The sequence below is a fragment of the Lissotriton helveticus genome, chromosome 10 (genome assembly GCF_964261635.1).
Source record: "Lissotriton helveticus chromosome 10, aLisHel1.1, whole genome shotgun sequence".
NCBI classification, from domain to species: Eukaryota; Metazoa; Chordata; class Amphibia; order Caudata; family Salamandridae; genus Lissotriton; species Lissotriton helveticus.
This window is the reverse complement of record NC_136071.1, coordinates 616,808,250-616,822,344: the sequence shown is the minus strand read 5'-3', so window position 1 is coordinate 616,822,344 and position 14,095 is coordinate 616,808,250.

Genomic DNA, 14,095 nt, shown 5'->3' with positions numbered 1-14,095 from the left:
CCTCGTCTACCATATCCTCCAGCTGAGTGTATGGGCGATGCACATTTGGAGCCCTCCTGTGTGGGAGAGAGATGTAACTTAGGTCAACGTACAAACGACGCATACGTGTACAACTCCATCACATGTGTACCTTACTGACATAACTCCAGTCGTCACCCTAATGTATCGTAGACACATCACAGACACTCATGCAACTGCATGCACACAAACGATAAGTTTACACACGCCATGTCATCAAGCACAAATGCCACCACCAATGATGATGTGCATACGGTAATGACATGCATGGTGACAGAACGTATAAATCACATACACGGAATGCATGTGTACCACCACCACTGTAGTCACCTCGACACAACAATAAACCGACAACAGATGCATGAATTGGCCACACAGCCGTGATGTACTGTGTAGTTGTGAAGATGTAACAACGTCTGTAGGGTCAAACCCGACGTCAACACGTACGAATGCACATCTGTTGGCCATTGTGTGCCGACCGATGTCCATTGTATGGACACACATGCTATATTGTATGACATATGACCTTTCACAATCACGCTCACATCCCTCATGACGCAACTGCACACAACACATCACGGTGCAGCGTCTGACAAGATCACATATTTGGCGCCGCCATGGCGGTGCTCAACTTCCGCTACTTCCCAAAGGCCGAATGCGGCCTGCGTCCCTCTTCCCATTGGCTGCATGTGCAGGGACCGTGACGGGCACACATCGGCAACCGCACGTGCAAGCTTCAGGCACGGATGCTTCAGTTGCAACAATGTACTATCACTGGCGCCTCCATGGCGGGGCACGTACACAGCGGGGGAGGTGCAGGCCTATACACCCTGCAGATGTACTCAATGGACATGCCAGTTCATGACCCCCCTTACAGTCACCTTGCATCATCCACCGTACACCGGCCGGAGCGGCCGGCCCATGAACAACCGCCGTGCCCGGCCATGAACACAACCGCCATGGCCGTGCCCGGCCATGAACAACCGCCGTGCCCGGCCATGAACACAACCGCCATGGCCGGGCACGGCCATGAACAACCGCCGTGCCCGGCCATGAACACAACCGCCATGGCCGGGCACGGCCATGAACAACCGCCGGTCCCGGCCATGAACAACCGCCGTGCCCGGCCATGAACACAACCGCCATGGCCGTGCCCGGCCATGAACAACCGCCGTGCCCGGCCATGAACACAACCGCCATGGCCGGGCACGGCCATGAACAACCGCCGGTCCCGGCCATGAACAACCGCCGTGCCCGGCCATGAACACAACCGCCATGGCCGTGCCCGGCCATGAACAACCGCTGTGCCCGGCCATGAACACAACCGCCATGGCCGTGCCCGGCCATGAACAACCGCCGGTCCCGGCCATGGCGGTTGTGTTCATGGCCGGGCACGGCGGATGTTCATGGGCCGGCCGCTCCGGCCGGTGTACGGTGGATGATGCAAGGTGACTGTAAGGGGGGTCATGAACTGGCATGTCCATTGAGTACATCTGCAGGGTGTATAGGCCTGCACCTCCCCCGCTGTGTACGTGCACCGCCATGGAGGCGCCAGTGATAGTACATTGTTGCAACTGAAGCATCCGTGCCTGAAGCTTGCACGTGCGGTTGCCGATGTGTGCCCGTCACGGTCCCTGCACATGCAGCCAATGGGAAGAGGGACGCTGGCCGCATACGGCCAATCGCAAGTAGCGGAAGCTGTGCACCGCAACAACAGGGCCAGTCATTGGCCCATTTCACGATCACGCTTCCAGGGCTGACCAATTGCTGGCGACGTATGCCACTGACACGTGCTGAGGGCCCTATATATGTGTCTTGGCCAACATGAAACTTCCTACCCTGGGGACCAGTGCTGCCTGTGACCATCACCTCGACCTGCTGCTGCTGCTGAGCTGACCACCGACTGCTGCCTGTGACCATCACCTCGACCTGCTGCTGCTGCTGCTGAGCTGACCACCGACTGCTGCCTGTGACCATCACCTCGACCTGCTGCTGCTGCTGCTGAGCTGACCACCGACTGCTGCTCTAGTGCCATACTCCGTGATCTTGCCATGTCGAGTGGCAAAGAGATCCGGTCTCGACCCTTCACCGCCGCGGAGCTTGATGTCCTCGTGGACGGTGTACTCCGCAACTATGGACGCCTCTACGGCGCACCGGGACGGGTGGTAAGTGCAGTGTGGGACATGTTGGTGTGCATGAGGGGGCCAAATGATCAGGCCTATTTATATCTTAGCTGTGTAGTGTGGGCTAGACATATGTTCCTGATTGTGCATGGCTGCTGACAGTAACGTCTTGCCCCTATGTGTGTGACAGGCCACCTGTCCACTGACTTAAACCCTTTTGTCTCCCATCATGGTAGGTCAAGCTGCACCTTCGCAAGGACCTGTGGAGGACCATAGCACGGGAAGTACGGGCATTGGGGGTGTGCAACAGACGACATACACACTTCCACAAACGCTGGGACGACATTTCCAGGCTGAGCAAGAATGTAGCGGAAGTAACACTGGGCCTGATTCCAAGGACGCCCCGTCTGGCCCGACGCTCCATGACCCCTCTCATGCACCGTATCATTGCAGTGACGCATCCTGAACTGGCCGAACGTCTGAGTGCCGATCAACAGCAAACTAGCGGTGAGCATACTGTCTGTGTAGGAAACTTGTGAGTGCTATGCATGTATTGGTGCACAGACACACTATTGAGTTCCGTGTTGCGTATGTATGCCTGTGATGGCATTTTGGTCCCATTGGGTGGTACTCATTTGACATCCAGGTCCGCCATGTTGACACGCCACTTGCTTAGTAGTTGAGTGTTAAAGCACATCCCCTAGTGGTCCATGTCCCCATGGCAGAAAATGTGAGGATGACTGGTAGGGGTGGGCCATGTGCAGGATGAGGGCTCATGAACCTTTGTCTGCTATGTGATTTGGCTATCCTGTTCCTTCTGTACGTGAGTGTGCCCATGACTCACACATCTTTTCTGTGCATTTCAGCTTTGACAGAGGACACTCAGCCACAGACGGTGGAGAGTAGCCGAGGAAATGAGTCCGGCTCAGACTTCGCACACACGCAGACTGACACGGAGGAGGCCAGCGCCGGAGAGGGGGACAGGACCGTCCCTGAGGACTCGCATGTGGAGACACCATCGTCCTCCTCGTCGGACACTCTTGGTGAGCCTGCACTGTTGTCACAGACTGGGAGTGGGCACTCATCACCTTCTGTCGGAAGACAGCACACAGGGCCCACACTTCCGCCAACTGCACCATGTATTGTTCGTGGCCGAAGGAGTAGGGGGAGCAGAGTGGCGTTCGGTGCAGGCACCGCTGCCCCTGCCACGGTGAGCCAAAATGCACTGTGTGCTGAGGCCGTTGATCTGCTGCGACAGCTGTGTGTGGGTCAGACCAATATGACAAATGCTTTCCAGGATCATGATAGGAAGTTGGGGCAGGTGGTGGCATTCATGGAAGGGATGCATGGCGATCTTGCAGGTCTACACAGGACAGTGCAGTCATTGGCAAGCAGTGTGTCGTCTGCAATAGTACAGTCGAATGAACAGGGTGCTACTTCTGTTTCCCCATCTACACCGCTGGATGTCTCAGGGGGTAGTGATTATTCAGAGCAGGACTCAAATACAGGTTATTGCACTAGAAGCAGCGTCAGACAGCACGTCAGGGCACGCAGGGCACAGACCCCATCCCCTAGATCAGCTAAATCTGTTCACGTAGACGACGTCAGATGCACTGGAGTACACACACAGGATCCACAAGTGTTGTTGGGGGACATGCCTTCCGGAGCTACACAGGCATTCAACACGAAAGGTACTCCGAAGGCAAGGGATACTCACATGTCCATGGACTGTTCCTTGGACAAGGCCAGTCAGAAGACAAAGGCACCTACTGAGAGCAGGGAGACTCCCAAGAGCAGGCCCACAGCAGAGGTAAGGGACACTCCCAAGGACAGTGAGAAGACTAAGGCACCTACTGAGAGCAGGGAGACCCCCAAGAGCAGGCCCACAGCAGTGGATAGGAACACTCCCAAGGACAGTGAGAAGACTAAGGCACCTACTGAGAGCAGGGAGACCCCCAAGAGCAGGCCCACAGCAGTGGATAGGAACACTCCCAAGGACAGTGAGAAGACTAAGGCACCTACTAAGAGCAGGGAGACTCCCAAGAGCAGGCCCACATCAGTGGATAGGAACACTCCCAAGGACAGTGAGAAGACTAAGGCACCTACTGAGAGCAGGGAGACTCCCAAGAGCAGGCCCACAGCAGAGGTAAGGGACACTCCCAAGGACAGTGAGAAGACTAAGGCACCTACTAAGAGCAGGGAGACTCCCAAGAGCAGGCCCACATCAGTGGATAGGAACACTCCCAAGGACAGTGAGAAGACTAAGGCACCTACTAAGAGCAGGGAGACTCCCAAGAGCAGGCCCACAGCAGTGGATAGGAACACTCCCAAGGGCAGCGACACACACAGGGAGCAGGTGTCTGCTGGAGGCAGGTGCACCACAGACGACAAGTCTGCTGGCAGGAACAGGGCGGCGAGCAGGGCACAGGCTACATCCAGAGACAACACTCCACCTAAGGATAAGGCACATCCTACGGACAAGGCATCTAGCATGGACAATGGCGCAATCAAGGACAGGCATACTTCACCCCTGGCTGCACTGAGGCTGATGTTTTCTACTAAACGCCAAACTGATGTCTCCGCGGCGGAGTCCCCCCATACCTCCACTCCCATCCAGGCCAGTCAGAAGCAGAGGAGGGTGTCCCCTGTTGTTGCATCCCCCATTACACATCATTCCGAGTCCAGGCGGCAGGCACAGAGCAAACGACAAGCAGGCTCCAGCACGTCCCCCGAAACCAGATCCCCGGCAGCAGTTGCTCCACCTATGCTGGGTGGTGATTCTTTGGAGTCCCCACCACTTGGCAGTCCTGTCCTGTCCAGGGTGCACTCACACCTCCCTAAGAAACGCAGACACACACCATTGACACCTGCAAACCCCGATTTGGCTCTAGGTGAGCTATCCCCAGCTCCCAGGCCCACCCTGCCTCCTGGCCCATACAGCCCTGTGGCTCATCATTTCAGTTGTCCCAGTGGCGCCGGTGCAGTTGACTCTCATGTATCAGATGGTGGCACAGTGTCAGTTGTGCCCTCTCCTGTTGCAGGTCCTGGCAGTGTATCTGGGTCTATGGCTCACGTGTCAGTTAGAAGATCTGTGGCTGTGTTGCACACTCCTGTTTCTGGTGCTGGCAGTCTGTCTGGGTCAGTGGCTCACGTGTCAGTGACTACATCTGTGGCTGTGTCTCACACTCCTGTTGCTGGTGCTGCCAGTGTGTCTGGGTCCGTGGCCCATGTGTGTGTCACTCGGGCTGTGGCTGTGTCTCACACTCCTGTTGCTGGTGCTGCCAGTGTGTCTGGGTCCGTGGCCCATGTGTGTGTCACTCGGGCTGTGGCTGTGTCTCACACTCCTGTTGCTGGTGCTGCCAGTGTGTCTGGGTCCGTGGCCCATGTGTGTGTCACTCGGGCTGTGGCTGTGTCTCACACTCCTGTTGCTGGTGCTGCCAGTGTGTCTGGGTCCGTGGCCCATGTGTGTGTCACTCGGGCTGTGGCTGTGTCTCACACTCCTGTTGCTGGTGCTGCCAGTGTGTCCGAGGCAGGTAGTTCACGCAGTCCCCCCTGATTCTGTGATGTGACGTGCTGTACACTTCACTCAAATGTTAATTCACATGGTGTGTCCATTGAGAACTGCGTGGCACTCTTGTGGTCCCTGTGACGGGTTGGTAGGGACACGTAGTTGTGCTGCCTCTGATGTACCTGCTCTGTACTCTACAATGCCCTGTTGATGCTCTGATACTGCAACCTGCCCTCTCGTTACCTGCCTCTGATGTACCTGCTCTGTAATGCACAATGCCCTGTTGATGCTCTGATACTGCATGCTGCCCTCTCGTTACCTGCCTCTGATGTACCTGCTCTGTAATGCACAATGCCCTGTTGATGCTCTGATACTGCATACTGCCCTCTCGTTACCTGCCTCTGATGTACCTGCTCTGTAATGCACAATGCCCTGTTGATGCTCTGATACTGCCCTCTCGTTACCTGCCTCTGATGTACCTGCTCTGTAATGCACAATGCCCTGTTGATGCTCTGATACTGCCCTCTCGTTACCTGCCTCTGATGTACCTGCTCTGTAATGCACAATGCCCTGTTGATGCTCTGATACTGCATACTGCCCCTCTCACGTGCTGCCTCTGATGGGCCTGTTCTGTGCAATGGACTGTTGATGCACTTTGGCCCTCTCACGTGCTGCCTCTGATGGGCCTGTTCTGTGCAATGGACTGTTGATGCACTTTGCCCCTCTCACGTGCTGCCTATGATGTACCTGCTCTGTACTCTACAATGCCCTGTTGATGCTCTGATACTGCAACCTGCCCTCTCGTTACCTGCCTCTGATGTACCTGCTCTGTAATGCACAATGCCCTGTTGATGCTCTGATACTGCATACTGCCCTCTCGTTACCTGCCTCTGATGTACCTGCTCTGTAATGCACAATGCCCTGTTGATGCTCTGATACTGCCCTCTCGTTACCTGCCTCTGATGTACCTGCTCTGTAATGCACAATGCCCTGTTGATGCTCTGATACTGCATACTGCCCCTCTCACGTGCTGCCTCTGATGGGCCTGTTCTGTGCAATGGACTGTTGATGCACTTTGGCCCTCTCACGTGCTGCCTCTGATGGGCCTGTTCTGTGCAATGGACTGTTGATGCACTTTGCCCCTCTCACGTGCTGCCTATGATGTACCTGCTCTGTACTCTACAATGCCCTGTTGATGCTCTGATACTGCAACCTGCCCTCTCGTTACCTGCCTCTGATGTACCTGCTCTGTAATGCACAATGCCCTGTTGATGCTCTGATACTGCATGCTGCCCTCTCGTTACCTGCCTCTGATGTACCTGCTCTGTAATGCACAATGCCCTGTTGATGCTCTGATACTGCATGCTGCCCTCTCGTTACCTGCTATGTTGTACCTGCTCTGGTGCCCACTTTGCCCATGTTCACGCATACACTGTGATTTGACCCCTATTATTTGACAATAAAGGTAGTCTATCAAGTCTCGTGGTCTGTCGTTGTCATTCCTGCTTGCGTACTGCTAATGTGTATTCGTATATGCTTCTCATCAGTGGTTTCGGTAACATGACACTCCCCCTCCCTACGTCACGTCCCTTGCTGGTATTCCCCTCCAGACAGCCAATGGTTTGTACCTTACCTGCGTCGTCGTCCATAGTAGGCCATGACTAGGACGTGGTGGATCGCGAAGAGCATCGGGAAAGCGTGTAGCGCCGGGTCCATGGTGGTGGTCAGCTTGCGGTGGGTATCTCGGCTGTGTCACCTATGTTCGCTGTGGGGATTCCGCCGTGTTAAGACAGGTTGTTTTTCCGCAGCGGTTTTATGTGTGTTTTCCGCCATCTTGATTTGGGGGACGGTCTTCGACGTCAGTGCGTACGGCGGAGCGTCCGGATGTGTTCCGTCCGCCGCGTGGTCGTGTGTAGTTGGCCGGCGGAGCGTGTTTTTCCGTCGCGGACGGAAATTTGACACGTTTTCCTATCCTGATATGGCGGACGGAGTATCCGCGGCAGGCGGACACGGAAAAGGCTTTTTCCGCCTACTCCAGGGCCGCGGTGGCTCTTCCGTCCGCCATCCTGATCGACCCCATAGTGTGGATAAAATCGATTTTGGAAAAGGGGGTGGTGGTGATGGACAGAGTTTCTGAATGATGCAGAATACTCTTACCAAGTCAAGAGATCATGGTTTTAATCCATCACCGTTTTTTAGCTCAATGCACAATCCCAGCTCAGAACATGGCTATATGCAAATTAGTCTGTTCCTGTCCCAGTGCATGATGGGAACAGGGCAAACCAAACTACCAAGCCAATTCTTATACTGGGAAGGAAACAAGCTTCCGGGGACCGGTTTATGGCAGCACAGCCTTCTTCGGCCCGGCTTGCTTGAATCCTGATGGTGCACTGAGCAAGGGACTCACGTCTGAGCATACCCTCCCACATAGTGTGGATAAAACCGATTTTGGAAAAGGGGGGGTGGTGATGGACAGAGTTTCTGAATGATGCAGAATACTCTTACCAAGTCAAGAGATCATGGTTTTAATCCATCACCGTTTTTTAGCTCAATGCACCATCCCAGCTCAGAACCTGGCTATATGCAAATTAGTCTGTTCCTGTCCCAGTGCATGATGGGAACAGGGCAAACCAAACTACCAAGCCAATTCTTATACTGGGAAGGAAACAGACGTGAGTCCCTTGCTCATTGCACCATCAGGATTCAAGCAAGCCGGGCCGAAGAAGGCTGTGATGCCAGAAACCGGACAGGAACAGACTAATTTGCATATAGCCAGGTTCTGAGCTGGGATGGTGCATTGAGCTAAAAAACGGTGATGGATTAAAACCATGATTTCTTGACTTGATAAGAGTATTCTGCATCATTCAGAAACTCTGTCCATCACCACCCCCCTTTTCCAAAATCGGTTTTATCCACACTATGTGTGGGAGGGTATGCTCAGACGTGAGTCCCTTGCTCATTGCACCATCAGGATTCAAGCAAGCCGGGCCGAAGAAGGCTGTGATGCCAGAAACCGGTCCCCGGAAGCTTGTTTCCTTCCCAGTATAAGAATTGGCTTGGTAGTTTGGTTTGCCCTGTTCCCATCATGCACTGGGACAGGAACAGACTAATTTGCGTATAGCCAGGTTCTGAGCTGGGATGGTGCATTGAGCTAAAAAACGGTGATGGATTAAAACCATGATCTCTTGACATGGTAAGAGTATTCTTCATCATTCAGAAACTCTGTCCATCACCACCCCCCTTTTCCAAAATCGGTTTTATCCACACTATGTGTGGGAGGGTATGCTCAGACGTGAGTCCCTTGCTCATTGCACCATCAGGATTCAAGCAAGCCGGGCCGAAGAAGGCTGTGATGCCAGAAACCGGTCCCCGGAAGCTTGTTTCCTTCCCAGTATAAGAATTGGCTTGGTAGTTTGGTTTGCCCTGTTCCCATCATGCACTGGGACAGGAACAGACTAATTTGCATATAGCCAGGTTCTGAGCTGGGATGGTGCATTGAGCTAAAAACGGTGATGGATTAAAACCATGATCTCTTGACTTGGTAAGAGTATTCTGCATCATTCAGAAACTCTGTCCATCACCACCCCCCTTTTCCAAAATCGGTTTTATCCACACTATGTGTGGGAGGGTATGCTCAGACGTGAGTCCCTTGCTCATTGCACCATCAGGATTCAAGCAAGCCGGGCCGAAGAAAGCTGTGATGCCAGAAACCGGTCCCCGGAAGCTTGTTTCCTTCCCAGTATAAGAATTGGCTTGGTAGTTTGGTTTGCCCTGTTCCCATCATGCACTGGGACAGGAACAGACTAATTTGCATATAGCCAGGTTCTGAGCTGGGATGGTGCATTGAGCTAAAAAACGGTGATGGATTAAAACCATGATCTCTTGACTTGGTAAGAGTATTCTGCATCATTCAGAAACTCTGTCCATCACCACCCCCCTTTTCCAAAATCGGTTTTATCCACACTATGTGTGGGAGGGTATGCTCAGACGTGAGTCCCTTGCTCATTGCACCATCAGGATTCAAGCAAGCCGGGCCGAAGAGGGCTGTGATGCCAGAAACCGGTCCCCGGAAGCTTGTTTCCTTCCCAGTATAAGAATTGGCTTGGTAGTTTGGTTTGCCCTGTTCCCATCATGCACTGGGACAGGAACAGTCTAATTTGCATATAGCCAGGTTCTGAGCTGGGATGGTGCATTGAGCTAAAAAACGGTGATGGATTAAAACCATGATCTCTTGACTTGGTAAGAGTATTCTGCATCATTCAAAAACTCTGTCCATCACCACCCCCCTTTTCCAAAACCCTCCCGCTATCCTACACTAAAAATAATAATATTAATATATTATTAGGTTAATATATATGTATTAAAAAATAAAAATGTGTTTATTTTTTTACTTACAATAATTATTGATTCATTTTAAGTTTATTTAAGTATTTTATAAGTATGTTTTGCTTAATTATATTTATTATTTCATTAATTTTACATTACTTTTAAGACATTTTAAAGATTTGATATTTTAACAAACTATATTATTTACAACGATATTTTGGATTCGATATTTTTGTAGTAACCTGTTTGTAGAAAGGAATTCGTATTCTGGTAGTCGATATTTTGTCACCGTTATTTTTGCAGGTCGATTTGCTACTCGATATTCTGTAAGTGATTCCTTTGTGATAGTAACATGATTCCATGTGAGCTTAGCAAATGATTTATAAAATTGTAGTAATTATGTATAAATGTTGTAACATATTCACAAAGGGCTTATTAGTGATGTGGCAAAACTGACATATTAAATGCATTTTGCATGTTTATTTTGCTAATGATGTCATTGGAATAATCAAATTCATGTAGTTTAGGAAAAGTGCCTACTGAAAATGCTAATGAATTTATGAAAATGTTAATTATGAGTCATAACTAAATATGGGGCATTTATTATTTCATCCTAAGTTATAGGCCTAACTTTAGGACACATTTATTGGCTGTTCACATTTCTGAATTGATGCTTAGATTCCCATGGGGGTTCAGTAGAAATGTTACATGTTTTCGTGCCCAACACTGCAGGTGGACAAAGTTTGTTAGTAAAGAGTAAGGTCATTGGTTCATTAGATAGTTGAAGCATGAAGAAGCTACAGCTGGCATAGTCTGGGGAAGATGAGGTGGAAGGAAGTGCGTTCACATGGTAGAGGGCGAGGAGACCATGGACGAATTGATGCAGAGGAGTGTACATGGAAAACCCAGTGGAAGGAATCGACAACATGGAAAGAAACCGCGGTTGAGCCTATTGTGGAAAACATTTGTAAAAAGCATTATGGGACATCTGTTAAATGGGATTTAGTATATGATGCGTTGTAATGAAGGATAAGCAGCCAATTCCATTATTCCTTTCAGGTAGAAAGCACCTGAGTGCTAAATTGCTTTTTCCCTGTTAGTGGCTTTAGGCTGCTTGACCTATCTGATGGTGCAGTGACTTCCTAGGAAGGCTCTAGCTACTGACACCTTTTCTTAACCTTTTGATCTAAATTCCAAAACAGGTATGCCACTGTAGAGTAAGAGTAGGGTTAGATAGGGCTAAATGCTTTTCTCTAACTACTATTGCAGGGAAATCTAAATGTTTGCTTTCTGATTACCTTTGTAGTAATTATAGAACTTGTTGTGCTTTTCTTGCTCTACAGGTTGAATTTTTTTCCAAAGATTTGGATTCCTGCTGTTTCCTCTGTAATTTTATAACCTTATGCTGAGATCTTGTATGTCCACCTATTTTTGAATTTGTAATAAATTTTGACTAACCTTCATTTGGTTGTTGACCTGGGTTAATGTGTAGCCACACTGGTTACACCGTACACTAAATTTGATTTGTGGAATTTTCTTGTTCCCCTTTACACTTTCATGCTGCAAAAAAGGACCTGAGTGAATAGGTCTGGGATCTTTCAACGTGAATAATTGAAACCTTTACCAGTTCAACTTCAAAGGCACGTCTAATATTGAATCACTGAAGCAGTTTTCTTTATCATACATGATTAGTACTTAACAGAAAGATTTATATTTTTGGCAAGTTTAGATATGCTGGCTTCTATGAAACGCAAAAGAATGCATAATAGGAAACAATCTCTTAGAAGAAATGTATATAGTCATTGAAAACTTGCATAAATTCCAAGTAAATATTCAACATTCCATTCGACGAGTTATTTGCTCTGTTTCTGTTCTGTACTTTCTTTAACACATTTTGCAATCAGGCAAAACTTATAAACCATACTCAGACATAATTAGCTATTCCAATGTTATTCTACAGTTGTGTTGTTATTATTGGAAACACCACTCTAACCAGCCATTTTCATTTCTCGGTTACAGACAGCTTTTGCTGTCTCCAGGGAACACCTATTAATTCCAATACATTACTTATACGAAGAGTGGGCTTTGGGTCATCCCATGGTCATCATTGGATGGAATTATTGTCTGTCTAGCTTCCCTTCTCTAGGCTAAAACCTTTCCTCCCTTTTCTTCCTTTTGGTTTGGGCCACCCATGGGCATTTCAGTCTCACAGTCTTGGATATGGATACTTCCACTGCTGACATCAGCCCTTGGTTTGCAGTGCATGGGAGGCTATTTTCTTCTCTCTCTCCTCCTCTCCCATGCGCCACTCTTCCACTCTTCTTATGTCAACTGAAGGTTCTCTCGTTCTCTTAGTAGTCTAACTCCCCCTTTTTAGGTCGAGCCTGGGCAGCACATACATTGCTCTGCAGCATGCTGTATTGGAGTATGGTATAGAAACCCTGTCCACTCTCTGCCCATATTTGTAATTGGCTTGTGACATTGTCCTTCGTAAATGCTGGCTTCTGATTCGTTATTAGGTTTGTTAGTCCCTCCTTAGTTCCGCCTTGTCTTCATTTGTAACCTCCCATGAGGAGTGGCCCTTTTAATTCGGTTGGTACACTGTATATCTTTTTTTAATCTGTATGCACGATTTTCTTTAATGAGTTTCTCCTACTGCAGGCACGGAATGCTTTCCTGCAACATTCAACGCCCCATGAGTGCTTTCACTTTCCAAGCAGCCCGGCCGAGGTCTCGGAATTTACAAGAGTTTGAGAAATTGGCAATGTAAATGACAATGCCTTTTATTTATGTGTTAATTAGAAAAACAGACAAATAAAATGCATTGCCATTTACTATGCCAATATCTTAAAGTCTCGCAAATGCGATAACTATTGCATGGCAAATGCTTGTTTACTTTTACTTCCCACCACACTATCCGTGGACTGGCTACTCCAAATTGTTTTTGTTTTAGCTAACAAAAACAATTGTTAGAGGTACACAGCGCACCCCAGAGAGACTGGGGGAGGAGTAGGCCCCCTCTTCTTTCTTGGTCCTGCTCCATCTTTGAAGAGCCTCTTGGAGTCAGATGCATGATTTGCCATAGACATGACGTCAGTGGCCATTCCTGCATACGCTTTAAACTCAAGTATGTCCAATGGCGCTCCTGTACTGGCATCAGCTGCCTCTCAAGTGGTATCTGCTCCCACGGAATACCCCCTCCCCTCCCCCCGCAGGGGCGCCCCAGTGCTGATCTCAGCCAAATTGCTGCGGTCGCCCCAGCTTCTAGTCAGATGGACACACAGGGCGTTCTGTCTGGATGCAAGCCTGCACAGACAGCCTGCCACACAGATCCCTCGAGCAGCATTAAACCATCTAAGATTTAAAGAGAGCCCTCTATTCCCGAATGTGAAGCTGTCCTGGGTTACGTCAGGGCAGGTGTAACGTCATAGACTGTATCGTAAATGCATGTGCATATCAGAGTTGTTCTAACCGGCCGCTTGTGTTGGGGATGCGCATCCGTTCTGCCATTGATTGTATTTTACGAGTCTTGTCCCATTTTTAGGTTTCACAGCTGTAGCGCTTCCTGCCAGGGCGGGGCTTTCCTGGCACTGTAAATCCGCATTAACGGGAAGCCTGGCTGTGGTGGGCTGGCTGTTAATAACACCATGCCAACTCTTTCTATCAGGGCGCGCGATCACGTTGGTATTTGACATGAAGGGCAGCATTTCAAGAACGCCAAGACAGCTTCAAAGTAAATTATGCATGGCACCAAGCGCCAGGGGTCTCTGCGCCGTCCTCTAGGGGCTGGATCCAGTGTCAGGGTGATTATGCCCACTACCGCCTGACAAACATTGGGCACTGCTTGTACGATAGCCTGAGCTTTTTAGGCACATGAATATGTTTCCTTTTATGGCCACTGCTCTTCCTTTAAGATGTCTGAAAAAGCACACATTTTACATCCACGGATTTTTATAAAAACCTGAATGTTTAATTTCAACATAACACAACTCCATAAACATATCGTGCTTCTTTGTGTTGCAGTGCAAGTTTTTGTGCGGTTTAAGGGATTTAAATTCTGCCACACAGAAGTTTTCTTTCATGCAAATGCAATATCATAGTGCATGCATGTAGAATATGC